Source organism: Aplidium turbinatum, chromosome 1 (genome assembly GCF_918807975.1).
Source record: "Aplidium turbinatum chromosome 1, kaAplTurb1.1, whole genome shotgun sequence".
In the NCBI taxonomy this organism is placed as follows: Eukaryota; Metazoa; Chordata; class Ascidiacea; order Aplousobranchia; family Polyclinidae; genus Aplidium; species Aplidium turbinatum.
In genome coordinates, this window is record NC_137472.1 from 6917523 (window position 1) to 6937477 (window position 19955).

The following is a 19955-nucleotide window of genomic DNA, read 5'->3' on the forward strand; positions in this document are numbered from 1 at the left end:
TGCTGCGACTCACCAGAATCGCCCATTAGCATAATGCTAAAATCAGTCGACTTGCGCGTTTCCTCCCGTACTACAAAATCAAACAAACTCTGAAAGGTAGGTTCCTCAGTGCTACCATACTGATCACCTAAAAAGTCAAGATAACGCTGCTTAGCGTCAAACGGGAGTCGCTTAGCCAAATCCAAAACAAAACGTCCTTCTAATTTATCACGCTGACCATAAGCTTTCGCGTAAAGCAAACACTGCGACAATTCATCTTTAAACTCTTTCAAATCACTGGAAGAGATAGAAGTCAATTTGCTACCATAGCGATACTTTCTAATTTCTGGTTCTGCGAAAAGACCTCCACGAACCCCAAAACGTTGGGACAAGCGAGCTAACGACATTTCTATCCTGTCTTCCTCTGACAAGCCAGGAGTGTCAGAAACCAAATTAGCAATCGTTTGTGCAGCTGTTCTAACACAAGCTGCTTGCAACAAAGTCAAACGAGTTCCCTTAAAGGGCGAAGCTGCCATCAAGGCCATAACACGATTTTTAAAGAAGACAAATGGCATATTATTACCATCGTAACCAATCAAGGCCGCCTTATCGAAGAACGTCCTATTATTTTGGTATTCAAAAAAGCAATCCTGCTGTTGAGAACTCGATTTAGCGGGAGAAGACAAGCTATATCCCTTAATGGGCTGAGTGGGCTCAGTCACATGCACAGCCCGATCACGATCCTCACATACGTTAAAATCAGGAGACACGATACGCCTCTCACAACCACCCAAATTACGTGTAGCTGGGCGATCAAAAACTAGCGGCGCTGAAAACTGTGAAGGGGGCAAAGCATTACTGCTAATGGCGGCCCCGTGACCTGTACGCTCTGGGGGAGGAGTTCGGTTGTAATTTGCAGACCTTGGCTCTACAGCCTTCGGAAGATCCTTAGCCGCGGCCCCGAGACCTCCTGAAACAGCTGGAAAACATGTGGATTGTACAGGTCCACTTACGGATTGAACAGGCGTGTGGAAAAGGTTAGGTAAATTAAGCTGTGATTGATGTTCACTTCTGGAATGCCTAGAAGAGCCCTTCCTAGAGCTACGCCGGGAGCCCAACTCAGAACGATATTCAGCTAAAACTACCTCTTTACGTTGTTCGGCCCTCAACTGAGCGTCTTTGAGTGCGAACTCAGCAGCTCTAGCTTCGGCTCTCGCGGCGGCCTCAGCAGCTCTCGCTTCGGCCTCAGCAGCTCTCGCGTCGGCCTCAGCTCTCGCGGCAGCCTCAGCTCGTATGGCCTCAGCTCGTATGGCCTCAGCTCTTGCGGCAGCCTCAGCTCGTATGGCTTCAGCTCTTGCGATGGCCTCAGCAGCTCTTGCTTCGGCCTCAGCTTGGATCTGGAGCTCCTCTCGTCTTAACTGTAGGTTAATTTGTGCAACTATCCGTGACGAGCTCTCAGACATCCTAGTGCTTACATTTGAGGCGCTATCCTCAGGATGTATGTCAGCATCCAACCTATCTGACAACTCACTTTCTTTTTGTTCGAAGTTATTTTTTAACGAGTTAAATTCGGGATCTACCCTATCACGAAGTTCTGCCAAGATTGCAGAGTTAACAATTTTACTCAAAAGAGCATGGAAATGCCGTAATTCCTCTTCTAAAGTAGATAACTTAGATCTAAAAATTAACAGTTCCTGCTTATCACTCAAAGAACCTAGGGCCACAGAAAGTTTCCCAATTTGAGTCAAAATATCCCGTCTAAGATGCCGGGCCTCTCGAACTGACTTAGCCTCATCGTTAATGGGTCCCTCCCCAGAATGGCCTGCCCGACCGCAAAGAACATCATCAGGCTTAAACTCAGTCGAGTCGACGGCGGTCGAGTCCCTGTCGCCACCGAGTGTAGACATATTAAATGTTAGGGCTAAATTTAACAATTAAAAAATTAAATTACACAAACACACAAATTACAGTAGTTATAAAAAACTTAACTGCAAAGGCCGTAAAAAATACAAAAAAGAATTTAAATGCACGATACCGTATAGCTGTACGAGTATGTGAAGTCCAAACGTCCACAAAACTTGCTTGGATTCTTCCACTTGAATCTTCAAGCACAGATGGATTGCCTTTAATCTTCTTTCTTGCCAATAAATGTCAAAGTTATTTTTCTTCTGTACCAAACCGAGAAGAAATGTCTTTACTTTTCTTTACTTCTTTAGACTACCAACCAATAAGATCTTCTTTTATTATTTCTTTGCTTCTAAGTGCTTCTTAGCCTACCAACTAACCAACTTCGTCTTTTATTTTTTATGGTCACAGCGGTAAACCATAATTTCTTCGTGGGAAAATTGTAACTTAAAGTTCCCGGATCCTTTCGTCTGCATATAATGACCGAAGAAACACACACTTGAACTTCTTTTCAAAAAGTGTATTTCTGTAAAAATTAGCCCACGGCTACCGAAAACGAGGGGGTGCAACGCGTACACCACTTAAACTGTCACTACACAACAGATTACTTGGATAAAAGACGGAACTTTTGTCCAGCTAGCAAGCACTAAGCCAACAGTTAAATGTGCGGCCAACTTTCAAACAATCATTTTACGAATGACCAGAATAGATATCAATATCTCAAATTCACGTAGAAAGTAACTGTGACGCAATAAATGAAAGACAATTATGAAGTCATTCCAACAGGTGTTTAAGCTGATGTAATATTTCCTGTTTAAACAGGCCCAAACAGGTCCAAACAGGTCTTATGAACGATGGTGCAATTTTGGCACATGCTTTAGGAATTTCCATGACGTAATATTCAGTAGACTTGAACGGTTTTTATATGACGTTTGATTTGGTGAAAATTGTCGGGAACAGACATAAAGACATGCCAAGTGGGTAGGACATGTAGCAAAAAAGATGGACAACAGTTGAGCTAATACAACTACAGTGTGGACATAAAGACATGCCAAGTGGGAAGGACATGTAGCAAAAAAGATGGACAACAGTTGAGCTAATACAACTACAGTGTGGACATAAAGACATGCCAAGTGGGTAGGACATGTAGAAAGAATGCCGGACAGCAGTTGAGCCAAAATAACTACAGAATGGACATCAAGGCAAGTAAAGTGGGAAGGACATGTAGAAAGAAGACGGATAACAGTTGAGCTAATATAACTACAGTGCGGACATAAAGACATGCCAAGTGGGTAGGACATGTAGAAAGAATGCCGGACAACAGTTGAGCTAATATAACCACAAAATGAACACTAAAAAAAGCAAACAGATGAAATGAGAGAAATCAAGGAGATGACGCGATGATGTTAAAATGTTGATATCATCTTGATACGAACGCGAACGATGGAATGGTGTAGAACCAATAGCGACCGTTTTGTCTCGATTTTCAACCAAATTCAATTCTACACCACTGCGCTTTCTTGCTGTATTACATTTCAACGTATATCACCACTCTGAGCCACCACAGAGCTGTGATCTGAACTAGATCGTGACAAACGTTTTGATCAGAAGCAGTGGATTGTGACGTGACTCTTGGGTTTGCTTCTCATATTGTAGACAGAAAAATCATTCTATTTTGACTGTGGTAGGAATAAATTGCAATTAGTGCTGTTATAATAACGAAAAACTGTCAAGATAGTTTTAGCTCAACGAATGTATTTTCATGACATACAAATGCGCAACTACCAGCGTTCAGTGAATTTAATTATATTCATTTGTTTGCACTGCTTTCTTGCATCAAAACGCATGGATCAAAGTTGCTTTGGTTGCTCGTCGTTTTGAACATGTTTCATCGGATTTCAAATTTTACGCTTTCAAACAAATTTTATCAAGATCCATTCCCTATCAGCTTGGTTTGTGCATTGGCTAGTGTAGGTGGCCATCCCGCTACTCGAAGGGCCGCATGCGGCTCTTAGCCCGATATTACAACGGATATTATGTGGCTTTTTCTTTCTTATTATATATGTGTTTTTATTTGTTATTTGTGTTAGAGTGTGCAGAATGACTTGCATGAATATGCTTAAGTCAAGTTTGTATAAGATATTCTCAATCGAGATGCTTCGTTCCAACCACTGTTGGGAAGTGCGTGTGAGTCATGATAGAAACTGTTTATGTCGTCAGAATGGAGTTGTGAGTGCTGCACATTGCCACCAAATGCACTCTTGTGCTGTAAAATGGCCAGGCAGGCAAATTAAAAGAACTGATTGCACGCAGGGCGCAAAGGGTTAATTCCAAGACAGCCACTTTATCTGGTCTAGATCTGGTCAGATCCGTACCTGACCTGGTAGAGATCTGAACCAGATAAAGTGGCTATCTAGATTGTTACTTTAAAGTGCTTTCATGTTTTTATTTGAAATGCTTTAGCATCATTTCAATTCAGCAGTTTGAAAGAACACTAGTTTGCTTTGACAAGGATGCAGGTATGGTTATCACCAAAACATTTTGAAAGTAGTTTTGTCATTTCTTTTAAAGATAAAGTGAAGCTGAATTGATTGATTTCTATTTGTGCTGTTAATTTTGTAGAATGATCAGTTTAATAAACTCAAAATGACAGGAAAAAATGCACTGCAAAATGAAAATATGAGGATGAACACAGAACGTTTTTAACCGAATGGGAGATTCTATATTTTTTTTATTGAACGCAATGCAAAGCCATTTTGCTTTTTATGTCAAGCGCCACTATCTCAATTTAAACGTTCAAATCTTCATCGTAACTTTAGCTCACATCATCATGCTAACTTAGACGAGGAATTTCCGAACGAAAATGCACAGCAAAACGAAAATATGAAGATGAACACCGAACATTATTAAACTAATGGGAGATTATAAATTTTTGTATTAAACGTAATAGAAGGCCTTGTATGTCAAGTGTCATTAGCTCAATTTAAAGTTTCAAATCTTCAGCGTCACTTTCGCTCACATCATTATGCTAACATGGACCAGGAATTGCCAAAAAGAACTGAACTTCGAAAGCATAAGTTAAACACTTTGAAAAGAAAGGCAAAAAAGCAGATACACTTTTCCAAATGTTTATGAAGCAATTAGAGACAGCAACGCTTGTATCGTATCAAATGGCTTGGAACATTGCACGAGCCAACAAAAACATACAGTGAAGTAAAGTTCGTTGAAAAATGCATTTGGGACATGGTTGAAATATTGTCTCCTGAAAAAAAAAATGATACTAGACATCCAAATGTCCCGCCATACTATTCAACGCAGAATATCATACATTAGCACGCACATTCAATCACAGTTACACTTTGACCTTCAAGCATGTGAGTATTTCAGCGTCGCATTAGATGAGAGTTGTGGCATGCAAGACAAACCTCAGTTGGCAATATTTGCATGGTCTGTGTTTCATGATTGTTCGATTAAAAAAGAGTGGCTTGATATTGTTCCATTAACCCTATCTGTAGCGACACGTTGTTTTATGAGGAGTGAAATATTTCATAGAAGGAAATATGCTAGAAATATGAAATTTCTTGGCTTTTAATTTTATTCTTTGTGAATTTTCTATACCTACACTGGTCATTTTTCTACCTTCTTGCCCTTCACAATAAGCATTTCGTCTCAGATGACTAGACATTTTCGTGCAATGCTAGTTATATATATGTTAATGTAAGTGCAATATACATGTTGATGCAATTACTTTGAAATGTAAAAACGCCCAAAAATGCTTTAGCCTATGTTTATGGGTAAAAGTAATTTTTTGTTTCGTTTAGCATTACTTTATGTTATAATTCAAAAATTTCAATTTTGAAGCTATTTTCGGAAAATTAGAATAAAAACGGCCTTCTGGCGTTTTTTCAACTCAAACACTTTATTTCAATAAATTTGTTGGGTAAAAATTTAATTTCTATAGCCTAGGCACAATACACATTAGGGTGGAGTGAAACATAGGGTCAAAAATTTAAGTTGATAGAATTAATCTATAATTGTTACTAAAAGTTGTGATCTGGTAAATGTATTTACATGCTGAAATATTTCCGATTTTAATAAACGTTTACGTCTGCCCCAAGTCGATTGAAGTTTTCTCTGATATTTTGGAGTCATGACGTCATCTAAATTAGCAGATCGTCACTTTTATCTCACTTCTACCTTCGGTACTTCTATCTAACAATATCAGAGTTATAAATTACACATAAATCGTTGCAACGCAGTGGAAAATACGTTTTGTAGAACGCTTGTTGCTTGTATATTATCAACTGACAAGAAAAAAAACAGATTTTAAAATGTATGCAATGCCATGTAGTCTTTGCGAATGATGAAATATGGCTAACAAATAGTTCAAGCAAAACTATAACTTCATCAATATTAATTTAGCCAATTTACCTACAACTTTCTAACAGCATGAACGCTCTATAGCCTACTTGTTACAAAAAAATTATTGGATGAAAAATCTCTCTAACAGATTGGAAATTGAGCGCATTTCATACTGGAAACACCAGCAAAATATACACTTGATTCGATTTTCATTTTCCTGCATGGGAAAGCAAATTGTATCGCTATACTGAGATGTGCGAATCATACAAAACATGGCTTACCTCATGGTGCTGAAATCCAAGATCCAGAAAGAACACTACTGAATATGCCCTTTGCCCACAGGCGATAAATCACAAACATCAGGTATAAGGACTTCTTAGGCCAATTGGTTCAGAAGCATGCAGGCTGCATGCCATGTGATGAAGAAGAAATTTCATAACAGTGAAATCATCTCAGTTGTAATGCAGACCAAGTTAACTTTGAGATAAATCTATTTCGAATGCAGATTCCTAGACTTGTCACCTTATATTGAAGAAATATTAGTTACAAGTATCTACAACAATTGTAGGGGAGATGTGGGACCAATGAAACAAAATGGGTATTTTTCCGTTGTCACGCGTGATTTTCGCTGTACAGGGCTACTTAAGCGTTTGAGGGAAGCGCATCTTCTTACTGTATTCATGCATAGCTAGGGCTTCGGATTGGACCACAGATTAAAAAATTATTTCACTTTTTAAATGTTCACTTTTTTGTTTCATTGGTCCCACCTGGGTGGGACCTTTGCAACACACCAATGGGACCAATGAGACAGGTTTACTACTTACACGAAAACTGTACTTTTTCTGAAGAAAGATTGCATTTTGTGTAAAAGCAAAGAACAAGAAGTTTCTAGAACGAACATGAACAGATGGAAGAACGAACAAGCTGATTCAATACAAAATTGTTTAAACAGTAACAGTTAGCTGGGGAGGGGTCGTCACAGACGGCAATGTGATATTGTGACAAGTTTATTGCAAATTTCAAAACACCAGACAAGCGTTTCGTTTTGGCAACAGAGGTTGGGTCTGGCAGAAGACATACAATATCACAATGAGACACATAAGCCACATTTTCATTTTCTGGGAACACAAAACAGTCCTTCATTTGTCTGATGTTTTCTCAATTCAGTTTTAATAACTCAATTTCATAGTCATTATCTTGATCAGGTCCATGTGCAAGCCGGCCGATGAAATGTTTAAATTTACCACCTGCATTTGCATGAACTTTGGACATTACATAGGTTCCAGTAGAAAGACAATCAGGAATTATGTTTTGCAATGCATTTTCTTCACATGAAACATCACTGGTATTGGTGCAAACACTCTCAACTTCAGTTTCTAGATGAACTTTCACAACACTGCTTGTGCTAGATTCTGAAGATTTTCGCAACTGATTTACGTTTTCGTAATTTTCCCTTTTTTCTCTTTGCAACTGCTTTTGGATATGGCCGTATTGAAGATAACAAAATCGAATCATTTTTTTTTGTAAGGAAGCTGAGGTACAAGGCTCAGTTTCTCCTGTTTGGTGATGCTCATCAGAAGTTACGGAATTCTCACATTGTATGTTTCCAGAAATACCTAGATTGATTTGAAGAAATTCATAAATTTAATGAAGTGTGATAACACTTCAGAAAATGGCTCATTTTTCATCCATCCTTCAAGTATCTGCCAAGAGTGGTATGATCAAATTTATGTTTTTTGGCAGCTTTTCTCACAGATAAGTTATATTAAACAATGTCATGCAGAACATTATTTGAAGCTTCATTTGAAAAATTCCTTTTTAAATCTTTGGATTGTTTTAACATTTTTAGGCATTTTCTGCAAAAAATCCTTTCAAAATCAGACAGGGACCTTTGAGACATGGTCTTAATTGACAGTGTCTCAAAGCTCCCCCATCTCAAAAACTTTGAATTAAACGATGGTTTTACAAAACTCGACTTATTATCTCTCATAAAGCCTACAAATCTTGTAGAATACCTTACTACCTAGGGTGCTGCAACTGCAAGTGACCCCCTCTCTGCAGAATTCGCCGAAGGCGAACGCTCCGGCGGGGGGTCTGGGGAGCATACCCCCAGAAAATTTTGAAAAATTACATTGAATTTGGTGCGTTCTGAGCGTATTTCCAGCAAAAATTGCAATGAAAATAATTGAAATTAATGTATGAATTACCTTTACAAAGAGTTGTCACAGACATCAATTTTCATAATTCAGGTACAAGTAGATTTTATATAACGAGAAGTCTCAAATACAGGTGGAGTAGGCCTACTGTTTTTTAAAAAACTCCATGGTGTTATGGGGTGCTGTGTGTTATGATTGAGGTTTATTCAATTTCTTCCAGCGCATACAAGCAATGACAAAGTGTCAACACATAAAAATAGCACTAGAAACAGCAGTCAATCATTAAAACACGCATAAGAAGTGTGTATTGCTGCAGCGAAATAAAATGCATGGTTATTGCACCTGAAATGAAACAAAGGCCTTTACAAAACATGTACACAGCTAAGAAGCTGTACCTTCAGCCAGGGATACTATCTGTTAGGTTACTACATCCTGCCCCAAGGAGCGACGACAAATAAGAGGTAACACCATTCTGCCTCATAGTGAAATTTCTTCTGCTGGTTACAGTTTATAGTAAGTACCCAAGGACCAGGACTACATCACACAATATTTAAAATAAACAATTTTTCTTTGTTTATTGGGGTAATATAGTTAGGAAGATAGACTATAATAGTTTGGAAGATGTAATCAAACATTAATATTGAAGTGAATGAAGAGACCAGGTTCAGATAATATACTGTAGTTCTCGCAAGTTTTGCCTTGAATATTAACGTTTGACCGTGTTTTTTGATACAACCCTTTTGACGTACGAAGGAAGGCGAGGGCATTGCACCAACAAAATTGAGCGGACAACATCGCAATGACACACACAGCTAACTCAGACAGATACCAAACCACGTAACACATTTAGAGGTGTGCTGACTTACACATTTAGGCGATGACGTCTACAGTCGGTCCAGTGCCGTGAACCATTTTGTTAGGAGGGCTAAGTCCAAATAATTTTCACGCATAACATTTATATAGCGCCACATCTACAGTGCAAACTATGCTCCTGGGTACTTTGCATGACAATGGTGATAAATAATACGGTATTTTCAGTCATAATGTTCAGTGAAATAGAACGTTCTCAAGCGAGTTTTGAATTCATTTAAATTTTCAGCTTCTTTTACATAAATAGGCAAACGATTCCAGCAACAGCTGGGAAAGTGCAATTTCTATATTGTGTCTTACATGAAGGGTTGCGCAAGAGCTATTGATGTTGAGAACGCAAAGTTTTGGCACGTTTGCAATGAACAAGCAAAGTGTCCAGATAGCTCTGCGCAAAACCATGGAAAACTTTATAAATTTATAGACATTTGAAGCGAATACGATACAATACTGGAAGCCAATCAAGGGATTTTAGTATAGGAATAATATGCTCATGTTGACGCTTAAAGTAATTAGTAGACTGGCAGCATTCTAAACTCTTTGAAAACGCAAAATAGCACAATGTTATTTAACAATGAATTTGAATAATCAAGCCTGGATGTTACAAGTGCATGAGTTAAAGTTTTACAAGCATCAACATTTGTAGACTGTCTGATGGAAACAATATTTCTAAGATGAAAAAAGCAAGATTTAAGTGTCACTGACAAAGTTTTCCAAACACAAATGTTGATTTAATGTTACACCAAGCAATTTAATTGGGTTAGAAGAAGAAAGATTAATAATATCGTAACGTACTCAGGGTAAGGGTCATGTCGTTAAACTTTGAAATACACCGTTTTGGAGAAAATGCAATAAACTCACATTTTTCGATTCAGTTTTAACATATTATAGTACACCCAATTTAAAATATCAACAAAATATTTTTGGAATTTTGATTTAATACAACACAATAAATCTTCATCAGTAACATGCAAATACAATTGTATATCATCAGCATATGAGTGGTATGAAAGCCCATGTCGTTGTTGAGGCAAAACAAGACAAGGGCCGAGAACCAAGGGCCGAGAACAGAACCCTGAGCAACTCCAAAAGAAAAGAATGTTGCAGAAGACATTGAGTTTTCAATTGCTCCAGACTGAGTTCCGTCATAAAGATAAGGAGAGAACCAGTCAAGTGCCATTCCTATAATGCCAAAATCTGATTTGAGACGATTTAGAAGAATTTTGTGATCAAAGGTAGCCTATCAAAAGCAGCTGAAAGATCAAGAGAAAGTAGAACAACGCTATGATTAGGCTACAGTCAAGTACAGTAACACTATCATTTCGGATTCTTAGTAAAGCTGTTTCTGTGGAGTGATGTTGACGATAAGCAGATTGATTGATATCATGGCCACCTAACCCAGCAAACATTGTACTTCGGCCCAACGTAGTGTGACAGTTGGTAAAATAATGCTCCTCCGTTGGCACTACGTTGTGGCCGAAGTTGACCCAACGTATCTTGCACCATTCGTCGCAGTTGGGACAACTTCTTTAAAATGTTTGGGCCAACGTTATCCCAACTCTGCACCCAACGTAGTTCATCGTTGGTACCCTACGATGATCCAACGTATTTTGCACCATTCATCGCAGTTGGGGCAACTTCTTTAAAATGTTTGGGCCAACGTTATCCCAACTCTGCACCCAACGTAGTTTATCGTTGGTATCCTACGATGGCCCAACGTATTTTGCACCATTCATCGCAGTTGGGCCGACTTATTTTAAAATCTTTGGGCCAACGTTATCCCAACTCTACACCCAACGTAGTTCATCGTCGGTACCCTACGATGGCCCAACGTATTTTGCACCATTCATCGCAGTTGGGCCGACTTATTTTAAAATCTTTGGGCCAACGTTATCCCAACTCTACACCCAACGTAGTTCATCGTCGGTACCCTACGATGGCCCAATGTATTTTGCACCATTCGTCGCAGTTGAGCCGACTTATTTTAAAATCTTTGGGCCTACGTAATCCCAACTCTACTGCCAACGTAGTTCATCGTTGGTACCTACGCTGGCCAAACGCACTTTGCCCTTTTCGTCGCAGTTGGCCATACATATTTTGCACTAATCGTTGTAGTTGAGCAACGTTGGTTAAACTTAACCTGCAATTTCAAGTTGACACTGTCCTGATGATCCAATATGCCAATACGATGACCACCTTCTTGTACTGAGCAAATTTAAGTCAATGATGTAAACAAACGTAAAGTTGTTGAAAAATACATTTATTCGAATGGTAAAATGCACCACCCATGCACAATTCACAGCTACGACAAGACATGCATAAAAGTCTAAAAACACAGTGGACTGAGGTACTTCATGCCTCATCAGAAGACTGCGCCTGGATGTAACAACGTGATCTGTGGCGGCCTCAAACGCAAGTACCTATAAAACAATATGCAACATTTGTAAAGAAAACAGGGATGAAAGAAAATATATTGTACAGTGCAAATTAGGTCGTGTTTACAGCACCGTGAAAGAACAGACTCTAATTGCTACATATCCCATGGATATGTGTATGCAACACCCAGTTATGTTACAATAACAAGCATTTTTTTAATACATCCTAACATTCCTCAGTATGTTTTAATTCTGTAATTCGTAGCCTATACGATGGGGTGGGGAATGGGTATACGGTTATGTTCTATCAACCTCTAACATTAATGGCCATTCGTTAATCGTGTTAATGCGGTTTGCCTTCTCTAACAAGTGCAAATTATTATTGTTATCGTTTGATAGATCTTAGAAGTCAAGTCTTAAAATGTGTGTATATTTCTTGAAGTTCTGCTCCAGCAATAAACTAATCGCTGGTTAAGTAAATAAAAATGCTTTTATTGCCCTTATTGAGAGAATAGTAACGATTTGTCAGTGACGGAGAGAACAAATGAACATACCCGCAGTACTTTTTGTAGCAAGACGTTTAAGCCAGCCCCCATCGCGGTCTTCCCACGTCTTAAACCAGTCGCCCAGTTTGTGGTCGATTTCTTGTAGAGTGCATGATTTCGTATTGCTCTGGACAACATCTATAAGTAAAGCAGTTTTGTAAACAAATAATGTTACATCGATTTTTATTTTTACACAATCATCTACAGCAGTGGCCAGCGGCTCTTAACCTGTGGGTAATTACTCAATCTGGGGAAGTTTGAGGTCTTCCAGGGGGCAATGAGCAGAACAGTGCAAATTATTACCAATTTTTAATCAAACTTAAATCATTGTTGGGTTTGGCTTTGGCTATTCCATTCAATTGATTGCCAAAGACTAATAAAATTGGTACGAATGGAATTAATTTTATGCTGCTGTTTGGAAGTCTTCACGAGAAGATGCAGAACAACGTGTTCTTGTCGAAGGTTGCTTATTTGTGCGACTTTTTCTCGGACATAAACGCCTTGAACTGCTTGCAGGGCAAATGGACAAGGTTATGGGATTTAATAGACAAATAATAGATTTAAGATGCCCAACATGCTTAATTGCTTAAAGTGGGATAACGGGTCAGAAAAGGTTAAGAACGTTGCTCTACAGAGTCTACAGTCTGTTTCACGTGCGTGGCACGATCATCAGGAGAGCTGTAATGAAAATAAAAGCGAGGACATCACCATAAGCATAGCCGCCGAACCCACGAAGGTCGGCCTTCCCGACCTTTTCGCAGAGAAGGCCACCCTTCCCTGCGAAATCGGCCAGATCAACTTTCTAATCTCATCTTGTTTATTGCACACGAGTAAACAGCAGGTGTTTTTCAACTAGATCTAGACTGAGGCATTAATCAGGGATAGTAAACAGCAAATTGACAAAAAAGATTACGAAAAAGGTAAACTTCAGATGCTGCAAAACTTATGATATATCCAAGGTTGTTATTTCATTGAAAATTAATCATGAACAGTAAGTCGGAATGACCCGTTTCGGTGAGTGCGATTCGGTGAGTCCGATTCGGTTAGTCCGATCCCTTAACGGGGGATTTTTTCAATTTTTTTTTTAAATTATTGGGTACCGTACCGTAGCCTAATTATTATTGCCGTTTTAGGGTTAGGGGTTAGGAGTTAAGGTTAGGGGTTAGAAGTTAGGAACTCACCGAATCAGACTCACCGAATCGGACTCACCAAATAGTAGCAGACCCCAGTAAGTATTCTTTCTGGAGACGATATCATACCAACAAAAGGTGAATACAAAACTTAACACTTTGCTCCTCAAGGGGAGGCCAGATTTGGCCCCCCCCTCATATTTCCTTTGATTATTTGAAGCACAGTAACGCCATGCACTTGGTTTTTCTTGACTTTTCCTAAAATTGCCAGGCGGATCTGATGATATTAAATTTGATGCTAAAAGTTGTGTAGTTTTCTTGTAAATTCAAGATTTTGGTGAATTTTTGCTATTTCTAGCTCACTTCCAGCAAAGCGTGAAATGGATTACATTGCGATAACAAGCCATAAGCTCATAATTGCTTCGTGCATCGATATGCGCGAGCAGAGAGAAACATCCTCTTGTTTTCCTTTGTTTGGTTTGACCTCAATAATACAAAGCGCGTTATTTCTTATGCCATAAAAGAAAAGCCAGTGATCACAAAGCTGTTAATTAGAAACAATAATAGCAAACGTTTTTTGCGTTATTAGCTCTACAAAGAAGAATAGCAATCCACGATCAAAATAGTAGGCTATGTAGGCCACAAACTATTCAAACCAGTTGTTTCAAGCAGATAATATTCATTGACAAATAAAAAACGTTACAATAAGAAATCTTCTCTTGGGTAAATGCACGAAAACCTGGTTTCGAAATAAACGTTCTATGGAAATGCTCTCAGTGACAAAACTTGCAATTGAGGAAATGTATCACCGCAAATGCTTTTGGGAGAGGCCGAAGAAATGGCGTTTTTGCAAACAGTAGTTGTGAGATACACTCAAAATTATGAGATAGGCTCCATTTACACGTAGCAGCTAACTCGATGGCTACATGTCCCTTCCCTGCTTTATGTTGCCTACTTGTTGTTATGTCCTGCATTTTTGTTTCACAGCGCACTGTGTGTTGTTCCAAAGAGCGCAAAATAAAGATGATAATGCCTCATCTACATCACTAAATATTTTGTAATGTAGAAGAGGCATAAAGCTAGGCGTCACATCAGATAAACAACAAATCAGCTTTTTTCATCATTGATTCAACATCTGAATACGTTGCGCCAATGTATAAGAGGTCGGCTATTGTGAAGACCCGCCATTTATAAACGATCCGATTATACCAAAAGTGGGACAAACTAGTGGATCAAAGAATGAATAAACAATGCTGAGAAAACTAAATCTAGGTGACGAACAATACCGATGTCTTCATTTATCTTGGAAAAATGCTGCCTAAACTTGTCAACAAAAAATACCGTAAATAACGGCAAGGACCCGAAAGCAGAATTTTCTCGACTTTAGCATGAATGTGGTCAGACATCTACAGTAATAATTCCACACATACAATAACGGGCACTCAACGGCTGTAAGATACATAATAATCAACCTGGTTCTGGGCCGTTTGTGTAACAGCTTAGGGGAAGACACTACTTGAAATGATGCACCACACAAAAGATTTTCAATGAAGACTGAGTCTAAAAACCGATGTGGATTGTGCTGCACAATGACTTCAAGTTTCGGACAGAAAAGGCACAAAAATATCACGATAAAAATAAAGACCTTGTGGGAAATTTTCGAGAATCATAACACGATGCAAATACCATAAACGCGTAGTTTGCATGCTGCTCTAAGCTGGCCGGCAACCACAAAGGTAGACAATACAGGCAGTTTATAATTCGAACAACGCAATAAACATTATAAATACGTAAACCGACAATTTTCTTTTACAAACGTTTTACGTCTAATGGTAAATTTTCCCCCAACAATTTTTTGTGAAGCGCTTGCAAACCACGGTTTTGTAAAATAATTCATCATTATTATTTTTTACTTCTCGGATATTGTAAAACGTCATCAGCAAAATCACAAAAAAAAATTTTATTACTTCAATGTAGTAGGCCTAAGAATTTTTTATAGAATTGTAGCCACGTTGTTTCAACAAAGAAGCCATTTTTTGGCAATACAAAGTTATAGAAAATAATTTGCAATCCTGCAAATGTTTGGAAAGAATCTAGGAAGTCTTCTCACAATCTGGCACAAAATAATTATGTTTATTGTATCTCTGCAATATTTTTTACGACAAACTTTGAAGCTTCGTTATAATCATTTTTATCTTTGAAGTCAAAAGTTAATTTTTTTTTGGCCAGAAACATAATCGCTGCCTTGCTGATGTTGTCGCCTTTACGCGTATTTTTTGTGTTTCAAACAATGACGACCCAGTCAGCAATCCAGTCCTTTTACATTGATTCAACATTTGTAAACGTTAAATTTATGTAGCTTTGCTGACTGTGGGTATTTCACATTTCCTTTGTTTACGCATGTTGATCAATTCGCTGTTGCATTGTTTCGACGCTGGCGAACTAAAAATGTATTTTCAAATTGATTGACACAATCTTCAATAAAAAGTTTAGCTTCGAACTTAGCTTTGTTGAGGTAAATGCTGTATTGTTTGTGGATGTAATTTATGAGTCATGTTTATAAACACTCGTAAGCGAAATGAGTTATGATGTAGCCTGCATGATATTTGTGATGCGACTTGACACAAATCCACAATTTCAAAAGCACCTAATTTGAACTTAGAAATTTCAGATAATTTCAACAACTTGTTCAATTGTCTTCTCTCTACTAAAAATATTCATACTACAAACTCAATTGTAGACCTAAAATACACAAACGAAGATGTAAACAGCTATTCAAGCAGGCTAAGCTGTTACTTATGAGAAGTTTGGTTCCATAAAACTACAAGCTGGCCATGAGTTTGGGAATGCATTAGTTTAGGACAAAAATGTAAGACAACAAACGCAGTTTTTTTTTTCAAATTCGTGTAACAATATTACTCTGATTGTAACTATTTTAGAATCAGTGAGTAGCTTACAATAAGATTTGCTCGCAAGTCGTAAGTAAATCTTTATCAATGCAATGATTCGGCACACCGCACACACACTTCGTGCGTTCGCTCGAGCTCTTTGTTATTCAGAACTTTGCATGAAATCGGATTAGCACGGTAATTAAATAGCGGCAAGATAAATCAAAATTGTCGTTTTTGGGTACCTTTGCAAAAATTGAAATATCAAGTTTAACATTTAAAATTTTAAAATAATGACTTTTCAAACTTATAGACAAATGATTTTTTTTCACACCAGTGCAACTTCTGTTGAAATAGCACCAGCGGATAACACGTAACAGCTGATTGAATTTGATCCAAAAACGGCCCCCCCTTGAGCAGTTAACTTCCAAAAAAACGTTGAAAAGCAAAGGGTTAAACAAACTACTTACCTACGACCATGTTCTTTAAGTTTTGCATGGAATCAAAAGAAAACTTTTTCTCTCCACTTAATTTATTTTCCCCTTCCCGGTCCGCGAGACGTAATTTGCGACTTCGTTTAACATCACCTGAGGCATCAATCGATTAACCGTGTCGTATAGGCTTTTTCCTCCTATACGACACAGTTGTTTGAACTGCAATAGAACAGATGGATGTTGAAATGCATAAGCCGAGATTGTTAAAACAGCATAGAAAGCAGTCCCATCAAACAGTCGCGGTGCGTACCAGGCTACCAGCGTACATAGGCGTCGAAATAGGGTGGGCCGGGTGGGCTTTATTTTAACAAAATATGTTTTGCCCACCCTGTTTTCATGACACCTATGAAGTGTTCGTTACAATTATTTCCGTTTTTGTTTTTAGCTGAATTATCCAACCAACTGCAGTGCAACCTCCGATGACTTGCAATAAACAAGATCACAGATATGCGTAAATCAAGCGCACAATACCACATTCCAATTGACAACTTTGAAGGTGGCTATGTAAATGAACCCAAACCTCCAAACAGCAACATTGATACCAACATCAGATTGTTCCAAATTCCAGTTATTAACATCAAGGCTAAATATTTTCACCAAGTTGTCAACTTAAACCTCAAAGATATCAAGCATCTGCTCATGTATTTGGATTAAAACGTAGAGATGGCCTCATCACTATCAGACAAAAACTAAAGTCCCGAAAGCTGACAAAATTCTTCAATACCAAACATGATTTTAATGTTTGTGCAGACTAATACTGTGTGATGCTGAAACCAGATTTGAAATTTTTGTGTTTTCAATATGGAGTTGTGTGATACAAACCATACAACAGCATGTCTGTAAGAATGTGAAGGACTGATTCACACTAAGCGTTTTGACTCCAATATGACATTTGAAATACAAATTAAATATGCACACAATGAATTCAGTTTATTTAAGAATTTCTAAAACAAAACTATATTCTGCCTCATTGAAGCCGAACTGTGACAGTGTGAATCAGCCATAAAAATAGTGGGTTACTCGAAGTCCACTTTGAAACTAGACTGTTTTATTAATTCTTTGATTGCTAAGATCAAGTGTATTTATACTAGAAGAGAACTTCATTTGTTTGAGTAAGTTTTTAAAAGTAGTTCTACTTGGGTGCAACCTAGTTCGTACCCTGAACAGTTCGTACCCTGAAAAGATCGAGAGAAAAAATTAAAAAAAGCCGAAGTCGCTGATCGCAGTTTCATAGCACAAAGCCGAACTCGCTGATCGGAGCTTCCGCAAACAAACTCGAGGGTTAGGGTTAGCGGAAACTACGGAAAAATGAAACAGCGGAAAAATATTTGCGGAAACTGCGATCAGCGAGGGTTAGAGCATAGATTACTCTATGGTTAGGGTAAAGGTTACCGGGAACTGCAGTTAACGGAAACTGCAAAACTACGAAAAAATGTTTGCGGAAACTGCGATCAGCGAGGGTTAGGGTTAGAGCATAGATTACTCTATGGTTAAGGTAAAGGTTAGCGGAAACTGCAGTTAGCAGAAATTGCGAAACAATGTTTGCGGAAACTGCGATCAGCGAGGATTAGGGTTAGAGCATAGATTACTCTATGGTTAGAGACTTAAAGTTAGGGTAAGGGTTAGCGGAAACTATGGAAAAATGTTTGCGGAAACTGCGATCAGCGAAGGTTAGGGTTAGAGCATAGATTAGTCTATGGTTAGGGTTAGCGGAAACTGCGGAAAAATGTTTGCGGAAACTGCGATGAGTGAGGGTTAGTGTTAGGATAGGGTTACTGTTAAGGTTAGCGGAAACTGCGATCAGCGACTTCGGCTTTGTGCTATCTTTCCCTCGATCTTTTCAGGGGGAAAATTTTAAAATGTTTGCGGAAACTGCGATCAGCGACTTTCGCTTTTTTTAATGTTTTCTCTCGATCTTTTCATGGTACGAACTGAGAGTACGAACTGTTCAGGGTACGAACTAGGTTGCATCCGTTCTACTTGATGGGGTATGTTTCACAGTCATAAGATCAATCATTATACACTTTTGACATCGCACCCACTGCATCAGTGCTTGATTTTACTTTAAAAAATCAGTAATTTGCTTGTAACTTTTTTTCTGTACATTTTTAAGAGAAAGTTCTTTGGAAATAAGATAGAAACATGTTACTTCTGCAGCATTTAAGCCAAAAACTAACTTTCTAGTATAAGCGGTTATCAAGATATGGCAAAATTAGCTATTTTCAGCTTGTTTAGTGAAATTGCACGGCCACTAGAGGGTGCAAGAACCCAAAATTATGATAGAAGTATTTCATTTGATATTTGGGGCCATATTTGATATTTGGAGCCATATTTCATTTGATATTTGGATCCTAAGAGTTTTTGTTTGTTTGCGGAAAAATTTTAAAATGTTTGCAGAAACTGTGATCAGCGACTTCGGCTTTTTTTAATTTTTTTCTCGATCTTTTCAAGGTACGAACTGACGGTACGAATTGTTCATGGTACTAATTAGGTTGCATCCGATGCTGCGCAATCTACTTCATAAAACAATCTGCAAAAATCTTGTGGTAGGCCTATAGCCTATACATAATGCGGTGATAGTAGCAACATTCGAATCCTGATAAAAGCACTTCTCGTTGACATAATAGTCATTTTTATGCCACTTGAAAGTGAAGATAGCCTACCACTTTTTGAAAAAATCGAGTAGGCTACTTCTAAAAATGTTACTTCAAAACCAATAAACAGGTCACGTAATTGCCGTAAAAAGTATTAAATAGTTTACCCTGAAGAATAGATATGAGTCAACTGCAATAAACCTTACCTGAGTTTCATGATGATCATTCATTTGGGCAGTGCTCTCATAAACGAAAACCTGAAAGTCCCCAAAGCTACGTCTAAAAATTCCTAGATTACATCAAAGTTCCCTAAATCATTATTACATTCGAACAGTTTCACGTTCTGAAACAAAAAGCAAGAGTTAAGCGGTTTAAACAACAACACTAGCAAAAACCATTCTACATAACTTTGTTGTATTAGTGGGCAAAGTCTCACAGCAAAAAGCAGTACGGTATGTTAAATTACAGTGATGTTTAACATTACAGGGATACAGTGAAGATTTCCCAATGCTTATCACATGCTAAAAATGACATAAACTGTGCACGACTATCGACTTATTCATGAGAGCTAATTCGACTAGTAATTAGTTGATTAGTTCATGTGCTTCAGCATCTGTAGCTGAACTCTTCATGAGCCCTTGCCAACTGCAACAATTTAGC

The 19955-nt window shown here is 38.2% G+C and overlaps 1 long non-coding RNA gene across 1 annotated transcript; it reads right to left on the reverse strand.

Annotated features, from left to right (window-relative positions):
- Positions 1-11519: 11519 nt before the first annotated feature.
- Positions 11520-19612, reverse strand: LOC145768546 (uncharacterized). The gene is made up of 4 exons (XR_014288953.1): positions 19502-19612; positions 16678-16860; positions 12199-12327; positions 11520-11689 (listed from the first exon to the last, which is right to left on the reverse strand). It is a non-coding gene; the product is annotated as an uncharacterized LOC145768546 (long non-coding RNA).
- Between the last annotated feature and the right edge of the window lie 343 nt (positions 19613-19955).